An 11,073-nucleotide genomic window follows, 5' to 3' on the forward strand; every position below is an offset into this window, starting at 1 on the left:
GGGGCAAGAACAGAGAAGTGCTTACTTTAGGGTGAAATTACTCTTAGTTTAGCTTAGTTTTAGCTCCTCGAGCACGGCTCCTGGAACTCATAAAGCCAGCAGGCCCCAGAACACTCCAAGCACTTTTCCTGCTATTGGGGACACAGAACAAGGATCCATACAGAAAACCCAGACAGAAACCCAGTCTGCTCTCATTCCTCATTGACGGCACTGACAGAGGCTCACAAATCCTCATCCCTGACACTGCTGGGAGTCACCTCCCTGAAGCCTTCCTCCACCACACTCCTCCTCCTCTTCCTAAAGCAGAGCCATTTTCTCTGCTTGCAGGACCCCTTCAGTGGGGCAGGAGGTGACAAATCCCTAGGGAAGTGCTGGGATATCTCTACCCAGCATGGGGACAGAGGAGCTGCCCCCTGCCTGCTAAGGGTGACACCACTGCAGCCCTATGACCTGCGGGACTGCAACACAACCACTGCTCAGTTCGCATCCAGACCTGATACAGAGATGGCAGCTCCCAGGATACTGGTTTGAGTTTGACAAAGGAGGGCGTTAATTTGCTGGGACCCAGTTCAGCTGCTTTGTATGAGAATCGTTCCACTGTCCTTCCAGAGGGTTATTTAAGGAGGTGATCCTGCCCCTCTACTCTGCTCTCGTGAGACCTCACCTGGAGCATTGTGTGCAGTTCTGGTGTCCTCAACATAAAAAGGACATGGAACTGTTGGAACAAGTCCAGAGGAGGCCACGAGGAGGATCAGGGACTGGAGCACCTCCTGTATGAAGACAGGCTGAGAAAGTTGGGGCTGTTCAGCCTGGAGAAGAGAAGGCTGCGTGGAGACCTCAGAGCAGCCTTCCAGTATCTGAAGGGGGCTATAGGGATGCTGGAGAGGGACTCTTCATTAGGGACTGTAGTGACAGGACAAGGAGTAACGGGTTCAAACTGAAACAGGGGAAGTTTAGATTGGATATAAGGAGGAAATTCTTTCCTGTTAGGGTGGTGAGGCACTGGAATGGGTTGCCCAGGGAGGTTGCGAATGCTCCATCCCTGGCAGTGTTCAAGGCCAGGTTGGACAAAGGCTTGGGTGAGATGGTTTAGTGTGAGGTGTCCCTGCCCATGGCAGGGGGGTTGGAAATTGATGATCTCAAGGTCCTTTCCAGCCCTAACTATTCCATGATTCTATGGTTCTATTTATACTGACAACTGTGCCCTGCCTTTAGCACTTAAGCCTGCTCTCCACAGGTTTCACACCAGATACTGTGCCTCTCCCTACCCACTAACCACTGACAAAAGGTGCTGTGCCACACAGAGAAGGCAGGTAGAGTATTAATGGCAGAGCACAGATAGTGCACTTTTGAAGTGTCCTTGCTTACGGGCATTGAAACCTGCGCATTGAGGGCCAGAGGTGCTTGTGTGGCCATGGGGAGCTGCAGCTGTTGGGGTGGCATTTGGAGCATGCAGAGGGAGCTATAAACAGCACGCCTGGGCGGTGTGAGAGGAGTGCAGGCGATCCACACACTGCATTTGTTCTGACCAGCTCTGGCAGGGTCAGAGCCTCTGCTTTAAGACATCTTTTCTACCCCAGTAAATTGGCTCTGTCTCCTGAGCATCAAAGGGAAAAGCCAATTCTAAAACCACTGTCGTGATGGGAAAGGGAAGGAAAATCACAATGAATGCAACCTTTTCTGCTCTAGGGTGCTTAGAGAAAGGCCAGGATAAAACATCCCTTTCTGAAAACAGCTCTAGCTGGATAAAACCCAGACCCCCAGCAATGGGGAACACTCACATACAATTCTGACATGCTTTGTGGAGCTGCATCATAATGCATCCTACAGAGGCTTATTAGGACCCAACTGGGGGCACATCAGTGCACTATCTCTATACATATCGGGTAAGTGTCCTACCCAGGACTGGCACACATCCAGCCATGCTCACCACTCCTCAGATTGCCTATAGATAAAAGCCTGTATAGCCCAGACCAGCAGAGGTTTGAGTTACAGTGGAAAATATATTAGATATGTCAAAATGTCTGTAGTTAAACCCAAGGGAATGCTGCCCAAACACATAGCTGTAAGATCATCCAATAAGCGGGTGCCTCGAGGCATCGCATAGGAACATCTCTATTGCAAGGCTGTCAGTGATATTTAATTTGAGGGTAGTCAGTCTCCCCACGCACACACTGCTCTGGGGATTCAGTGTGCGGAGAGCAAGCAGGCACCTCTGCTAAGCCACTTTCAGAGCTAAACACTGGCAGATGATTGAGGACCTGTGCCAGCAATGCCACTTTGGTTACTCAATAACACGGTTCCACGTTACTCAAGCCCATCCGTAAACCTTTTCCACCACACTTGCTCAATCTCCTTGAAGTCTACAGAGATGTGCCAGCGTAATTTAGACGAGTACTTGCCTAACATCATTGAGATAATATGGATTTACACCAAGATACTCACGATAAGCATCTGGCTCAGTGAGAACATCATCTCTTTAGCAGAAAAACCAGTAACAGCAGGAGAGAGGTTAAATGTGTCCTTTGGTCCAAACGCAGCCCTCCCGTAACTCTGCATTGCTCCTCTGAAGCCAGAGGAACCATCCCAAGCCAAGTGTGGGGCTGGAGCAGTGCACTGTCAAAGGTGGAGGCAGCCCAACAGTCGCTGCTCTCAGAGAGCCTTGGTTCAGTTCAGTCACTCAGACCTGGCTGAGCCTACCAGTGAGGCCGGTTTCAGACAGGTTTGAGGGAGTGCAATCAGCCACACTTGGCTGAGCCCCTCCATGTTTACCACCCACCTGGAGACCTCAGTGGGGAGAAGATAGGAAGGGCTCGGGGAGCCTCCCTGCGCACGCTCCCCTGCCTCTGGACCACAGGCAAGCTCCGACACCTTCTGGCAATGGCACCTCCGCGTGATTTAAACCTCCCCAGGCCTTGCTTCTGTTGGCAGGTGATTGCTATTTACTTGCAATCGTGCCCATTGCACTGCACTGAGGATCTCCCAGAGGAAGAGCACTATTACCAGCAATGGGTACATGCAGATGCAGAGAACCATCCTTGCCCACCTGTCTGCTCAGTGTCCTCTCTTTCAGCATCTTATCCTCAGCCAGCCTCTGACAACCAGAGCTAAACCACTCTTTGGGAAAGACCTTTGGGAAAGGCCTGCCAGGTACCTGGACCTGCTCTCTCTCCCCAAATCCATAGCACTGCCAAGCTCCCTCCTTATTCCAAGCTCCCTGTGACATGAACTCAGCTTCTTCACACAGGAGTGGGAATGTGTGCTGGATTTCCTTCCAGAAGTGAGAAGTTTCTTCCTGAACAATGAATCCACCATAAGAATTAACTCTCACTGTCAAAACTACCCTAGACAGCAACTTGCCAGAGAAGACACGTAGTTTGAAGGCAGGTCCATTCATTTTCACACCCAGACCATTTGTTACCTACGCTCCTCCATTCAGAAATCCCTTTGGAAAAAAGAAAGACCAAACCACTGCTCATCTGTCCCCGAGTTTGATGCAGTATAAATTGAAATGTCACTTCAGAGGCCCCTGACAAGGCACTTCAGGAAGAAGGGCCCCAGCACTTGTGGCCTTTGCGCCAGCTGCTTTCCCATTTTGGGAAGGGTTTAGGATGGCTGGAATAAGCCGGTCTCTTCCCACCAGCCTGCATTCGAGCCAGCATCAAAAGTTCATCTGTGCATTACGCCATCAAGAGAAGAGCAATAGCTGCAATTGATGGGGCTGGATTGAGCAGCCAGAGGATCCGAGTGAATCCCACGGGCTTGTGGCAGAGTTCCTTATCCACAGGAGGGGGAGAGCAGCACTCCTGGAGTTCAAGACCCCTCACAGGTCTTCAAGCACAGATGAGAACCAGGGAGGGAAAAGATAGCCAAAGGAAGCAGGGGCAGCTCCCAGAGCATCCCTACACCACAGCCCCTGCTGGAGGGCAGGATCCACCCATCCTCAGGCCCAGATGGCCTCGATGCAATGTGCAGGCACACAAAAAGATGACACAACCATTACTAACAGTGCCAGGAGAGATGCTTTAGCCAGAAGTGGTTGATACCTTTCCACACAGCTTTTGGCACTCAGCACAAACAAAGCAGGCAGGTAACTGGAACCCAGCTGTAAGCTGTATTTCCCAACTGGGAATCTGGGGAAGAGCTCCAGAACCCCACAGAAGGTGATCAATTCAGTGTACCTTAGACTGCTGGGCAAGGCTTTGCAAAGCACCAAGGTTATTTTCATGGTCACAAAGCTGGTGAAGGCTGACAATGCCCAGACTGAATGGGCTAACACCCCTTCAGCCTTGGGACTGCGCTGCTGTGGTAGAAGGCAAGATCCAACTGATTTATAGATGCTTTGAGAGCAATGGGCAGCTTTGCTTGGGGATCTCTCCTGTCCTTCATGCATCTACACAAAGCAATTCCTCCAAATGAGCTGTTAACTGTGATTTGGAGCCCTGGAATTCCCAGGACAGCACACTGCACTGGCACTGGGCACAGACACAACCTGCCCTTCAGCAATGCCCTCAGCTCCTTCTCCTATATGGCACCTCACTGCATAAAGCACCTTGCTTGAAACCTCAGCACGCAATGGCACTGTGCTTCTGGCATCATCAGGACATTACTTCAGCTCCCATAAGCTTTACACAGCTCTCCTACCAAGCCTGGAGAATGCTAATGTGAAACTGTTCAGGTCTGGCTACACCAAACCCAAGCTATCCCCCTGCATTCCTCAGCATCTGGGGAGAGGGGAGAGGCTCAGGTTTTCTTTATATTCCAAGTGAATAGGAAATTCTTTACATTCCAGATCTGTATGAGAGTCCTGCTTCTAATGAAGTTTCACTGCACTTCTCTTTCAAAGCAGAGAATCACAATCAACCTGAGCTGGCATCTTTCCATCACTCAGGACTGATAAATTATGAGGAAGTCTGGATCTGGCCGCTGTTGCATCTCATCACAGTAGAGCTGGTTTGTTCCAGCTAATGGTGCTGCTCTGCTGACTTCCAACCAGGCTGGGGAGCATAAATTGCTGCAGTTTATTCCCATCCAGCTGACATTCCCGCCATGCCATCACTCACAAGCAGGGATGTGAACATTAGACGTGTAACCCACCACCCCAGACAGCCTCAGTCCTCAGAGGGGAGTTGGTGCAGAGACTTCCCACTTCAAGACTCAACGCTGGCAGCAAGAGCCCCAGACCCAAACTGATGGCCTAGAGAGGTGAGTAACACTTTAATTTCTAACAATAATCGTGTTCTCTCGTTACTTGAGAGCTTTGCAGGGGTGGGGAGGAGAGGCAGGGATGTGATTTTTGATTTCAGAGAGCAGCGTTCCCCTTTCTGGCACACTGTGCCCTGTTCTTACCCGTGGGCTCACAAGGGTGGCCAGTTGAGCATCCCAGCAAACCAGGAGCTCTTACCCCAAAGCTCAGTCCTCCTGCCTGTATGAGCGTCTCCTGCCCTCACACCAAGGAAACCCAGGACCTGTGGTTTCCAAAGCAAGAGACTCCACTGCCAACCAGAGTGCATCCGGCTCTACAGCACGTGTACATGGGGTGAAGCCATGAGCTTTGCCCCCTTTAACATCCAGCTTTATTAACAAGGCACTTTGCAAGCAGCCAACCCACCAATACTTCATTTAGTACCTTGGGCTGAGAGAAGAGGCAAGTGGTCCACAAGACACTCAGCTGAATGGGGGCTCAGGTGTCCATCAGCTGGGCTCCACAGCCACCTCCTAAACATGGCTCACAGGCAGGTTAAAAACAAAAGAGAAGGAATAGAGATGCTACAGAACCAGAGAATATAATGCATCTTCTCAGTGAGAGTCTTTCCATAGCACTGGGAACTGTGCAGAGTGGAGGGTATGGTGCTGGCTTTCATTAGATAAACTTTTAACTGTAGAAAACCTTGTCACAAGAGGGGAACAAAGAGTATGATCAGAAAACCTCTCCACCAGCTGGAAACAGGAGCAGCTATGTACTAGCATGAAATGCAACATGGGGCTAGAAAAATGAGTCCTGCCTCACTTTTCTGATGAAATGGCATTAAAATCTAAGGGTTTGGGTGCTGCACATCTATGGTTACAGAGCTAGAGCTCTGATCAATATTGGGTCAGGTGCAGACTAAATCAAGGCTGGCTTTCTAGGTTGCTTTTGGGTGGAAATGAACATCCTTGCTTTAGCGATGCCCTGTGCTGCCTGACAGGTCTGTGGATTTGTATGACACCAGCTGCTTCCATATCAAATGCTGTCCATGTAGTTAAAATTAGCCTGGTCTCATCTCCTGGGGGGGTCTGGCTGTGCAGCCCCCATCCTCCTATGTGGGCTCCCCAGGGATGAGGAGTTCACTGCTCAGCACAACCCAGGCCCACGGTACCCTGTGGAACCCGAATGCCACAGCCATTGATTGAAACTCACCTTTTGTCCTCCTTGGGCATGGGGTATGGCACATCCACTGTCATACGAGGTGTTTGTGAGAGCTTAAACACTCCAGTGTCGATGCTTCCTACAGACAGAAAACCATTAGACCAGGAGCACTTTTGGTTTTCATTCAAGGAACATCCATGCAAGATATTTAACAGTATGCAACGCTTTGTGCCAGCTCAGGTTTCTATGAAATGGCTTGGGGGTTGTAAAATTATTTCTCCAGAAAAAAAGCTTCTTTGGACTGTACAGCAATGGCTTAATTCAGGCAACTTGAATAACGATGGGTTTGGGAATTGGCACTTTTAACTGCTTCATAATCCACACCTTAGTTCTACAAACATGCCTCTAAACTAGAGTGTTCAGCGATATTCTGGTTATTTGCACTTTCCGTGCATGATTTATGCTCTGTGTAAAAGTTCTGAGGCTGGAACAGCTTTTATGCCATGGTTTACAGTGCAACAGGTAGGTCCCTGTTTTGGGTTTCTTGGCGATACTGCAGCACAAGCAATGGGATGAGACCCCCAGGCCAGCCCACCCCACGGCACTGCAGGCTGTGGTGCAGATGGCGAGCAGTGGCTGCCCGCATAGGTTCATGTGCCCGCCACAAACCCCTTAGTGCTGCTGTGGCACCTCCAGGAAGGTGCCTCTGGTCAGATCCTCACATTGGATTTGAACTCTCTGTGTTCAGCTCCACCAGCACTGCTCACCCACTGACTCAGCCCCACTCTGGAAGCACTGGCATTGCCTTTGCTGGTGGCCTGGCACACTGGAGCTGGGGCAGAGCCCCCAGCCGTGACTCCCCATAGACATGTGCTCAGCGTGAACAGTGCTGGTGGAGCTGAACACAGAGAAGGTTTTTAGGGCAGAAATCACTGCGAACACAGATGTGAGGTGATGAAGTGCAGCTGTGGGTAGCCTGGAGGATTGAGTGCTGGTGTTCCATGCACGGGCTCCCTGCCTGGGGCACAGGCTGGAAGCAGCACTTATGGCACTAGAGATCAGACACGGTGCATGAAACTCGGTCACTCACCTCCATTGTCACTGCAGCCCTCTCATTGCACAAGAGCACGGGCAGCACGGCGGCCTCACGAGCAGTGGGAAGAGAGGATAAGCAGGCTCAGGAGCTTTGATTCATCTCTGGATCCTCCAGCTTTGGTGACAACAGGTTTATAAGGCAGAAGCATCAGACCACCAGTCAGGACACGCTGTGGGATAACCACCCAAAACACACCTGTGAGACAGGAGATGACAGAAGTTATAGCACATGCTGCTTTGTGTAGCAGTTCAGAGAAAAAGACTATGCAGATTCCTTCGTACTGCTATCAGCCTGCAGATATCCCATTGGAACGTGCTCCCACCTGAGGATATACTTTATTTCTATTCAAAACAATTTAAATCAGCTAAGTCAAAGCAGGAGGCTCTGAGACACAAAAGGCTCTTTGTCCATTCTGGGGACACCTGGTATAGTAAAGTCATCCCGTGCAACACTTCACAAAGAAGGGGGGACACAAGTGACAGGTCTGGGCTGGGGACAGCAGAGCTCAGAACACGCTGTGTTCTGCAGGAAGCGCCAATGGAACAGTGCAGCCACGGACTGCAGAAGCAGCAAGTCATCACTGGAGCATGGATAGCAAAGCCGTGAGTCACACACACACACTGACCACACAATTCCAGCCTTCTCCCAAGGGGGGAGTGACATACCCACCTCCTGGGAAGGTGTGCCAGTATGAAGGATGGAGCTGGCTAGACTGGCTCCATTAACCTAATCCTCTTTGTGACTCACTGGAGAGTCATCGCTGTATTCAATGGTGGAGAGGTTAACATACCTGCTGGCTGGAGAGCTGGGATACTCTCTACTTTAAAGGGAAAAACATGGGTTGTACTTATGTATTAAGGGTGATGCTGTTTCATTATTCACTGCAGGTATCCATGGAGGAATGGGGATAGCATCCTCCAGCAGTCTGCAGTGAAAGGGAGAGCAGGAAGTTGATTCCTCCCCTCCTCATCCTCAGCTGGGCTCATGCAGACAGGAGGGGAACTAATCAGGCACACGACACACAGCTTTGTACTAAACCTGAGCAGCTCCACACTGCCCCAGTGCACCAGCTCTCCATGCAAGCACTGACAACACAGAGTCCTCAGCAAGTAGTAATCCAGAGCCTGTAGCTGTTTCCCCAGAGCTTACAGGAAATAACTTTGTCTAGCTTTGACACTACACAGCGTCCTAAGTGCAGAAATAGCCATTCCCAGGTTCTTTCCATAGCACTAAGCACTTGTCCTCAGGATCCACCCAAAGGACACTCAGCCTCCACCAAACACAGCCCCTGGGATGTGCAATGGGAACACCAAAGGCACGCAGAGCATGAGCAGCAGAAAGCAGGCAGGTGCCTTAGGATGCCCACATATACTACTGCCTTTACTCACATCTGCACGTACTCTACTTCCATGGCACCAGGGCCATCACACATTGCACTCCCTGCACAGTCTTCACGGGTCAGGCAGTCTGGGCTCAAAATCCTTCCACGTTCCTGTAATGCTCTGGCATGCAAAGAAGTGGGGTAGGGTTGGGGTTTTTTATAGGGAAGGAAGCAAACGATCCCTGTTTGACATGAATCTACCCACTTTAACAAGTATGGAGCCTCATGGTTTTAAGTGGAAGCTTAGCATCTCTTAAAATAAGCTCTAGGCGTCTTTTAATGTCGGTGCTCAAAAAGGGATTTAGGTCACTTGGTTCTAGGAACTCCAGTTTGACTCAAGTATCAGTCGGCGCTTCAGCTGTTATCCAAATAAGGGGAGGGAAAGCCAGGATTTTCCAGCCCTGAGAAACAGCTGTGCTCCAAAGAGGCATGTAAGAGGAGGGATAAAATTCATTCCCTCTCAGCCCTTGCTTGTGAGCCATCCCCAGCCATCGGATGGACAGCCCTGCTCTCCCACATGGAGAGGACCCCACTAGGCGGCCCCAGAGCCACACCAGGAGGGACTCTGGGCTGGATCAGGGACCTTCAAGGCAATCAAAAGGTGATTTGAAGGGAGAGGCTCTGCAGCCCCATCTCCTCACACTGCACTTGGAGAGGGATGTGTACCATGAGCAAAACCACCCTGAGTACATGCACCCCTTCATGCTGCCCATGGACACCAAAGTCCTGCAGACCTTCTGGCCATGAGAGGCACACACAGGGTGTGTTTGCAGATGCTCAACATCTCATCAGGGACATGCCTTAAAAAATCCCAAGATTAAGTTTCCATTGTGCTTTTTCCTATATTAAAGCTACTGTTGCCCAAACGTCATCATACTCACATCACAGAATCCCAGACTGGTTTGGGTTGGAAGGAAGCTTAAAGCCCATCCAGTTCCAACCCCTGCCACAGGCAGGGACACCTTCCACTAGAGCAGGTTGCTCCAAGCCCCTGTGTCCAACCTGCCCTTGAGCACTGCCAGGGATGGGGCAGCCACAGCTTCTCTGGGCACCCTGTGCCAGCGCCTCAGCACCCTCACAGGGAAGAGCTTCTGCCTAAGAGCTCATCTCAGTCTCCCCTCTGGCAGGTTAAAGCCATTCCCCTTGGCCTGTCCCTACATCCCTTGTCCAAAGCCCCTCTCCAGCTTTCCTGCAGCCCCTTCAGGCACTGGAGCTGCTCTAAGGTCTCCCCTTCAGGAGCCTTCTCTTCTCCAGGCTGACCCAGCCCAGCTCTCTCAGCCTGGCTCCAGAGCAGAGCTGCTCCAGCCCTCTGATCACTGATGCTCTTTTCCTTGCCACATTCTGCTCTGTGCAATGCATGAACTCATCTTAAGCTTACAAAGACTTTCAAGCACGAAGCACAGGATGCACATTTCAGCAGCGTGCTGTTCTCTGTGCTTCAGAGTCTTTGTTAATCCCAGAGGGAACCTGTCCTTGGAAAGCCAACGCTCCTTTCTGGCCTTCCTGAACAGTACGTATGGAAACACCCCCAAGAGCGTCATACACAATTCTTGAGATGCAAACCCAATATCCTCCCTGCTCCATGGGAGGCATTAAAAACCTAAACCATAGAAAAAGAGCCTTTGAAATAGTTTATTTCAGTGCTACATGTTCTGAAAATACAAGACAAAAGACTGTCGGCAAGCCTCAAACCCAATCAGGACTCCGCATTTCTATTAATGCCTTATCAATGGCTACAATAACCTCTTCCAGCTATTTGCTTGTTTGCTGTATTTTATTATGCCTCAGCTGCTGCAAGCCTGCCCTTTTCCCCTCTCAAAGAACACTCATTTGAGGAAATCACTGCACGGTTGGAAAGCATCACACTTTTCCCTGCAATCCAAGCGGTCACCTCGGGACCCTTGAGGTGTGGGAAGAGAAATGAAATCACACTCTTCTCACCTCCTACAGAAACCCTGTTATTCACACCCCAGGAGCAAACAGAAGCCACTTTCAACTCACACGTTCCCATCACCAAGGAACTCACAACTAGAAAGCTTGCTGCTGAAGTGGTGATAATTTCCCCCTTTAGCCATATGGCATAGAAGAAATAGAGCTCGAGACAGAGCCCACTGCCTTTGGGAGAGCCTCATTCTTTGCAGTCTTACGCTCAGATCACTGTTAAGCTGCACAGAGTAGTGGCACAAGATATGCAAGTGTCTAGCATCCACTCCCAAAGCTTGAACACCCCTATGAAAATGAGTAACA

Source organism: Pezoporus wallicus, unplaced genomic scaffold, assembly GCF_028554395.1.
Source record: "Pezoporus wallicus isolate ANWC-B61680 ecotype Strahan unplaced genomic scaffold, APGP_CSIRO_Pwel_v1 contig_8166, whole genome shotgun sequence".
In the NCBI taxonomy this organism is placed as follows: domain Eukaryota; kingdom Metazoa; phylum Chordata; class Aves; order Psittaciformes; family Psittacidae; genus Pezoporus; species Pezoporus wallicus.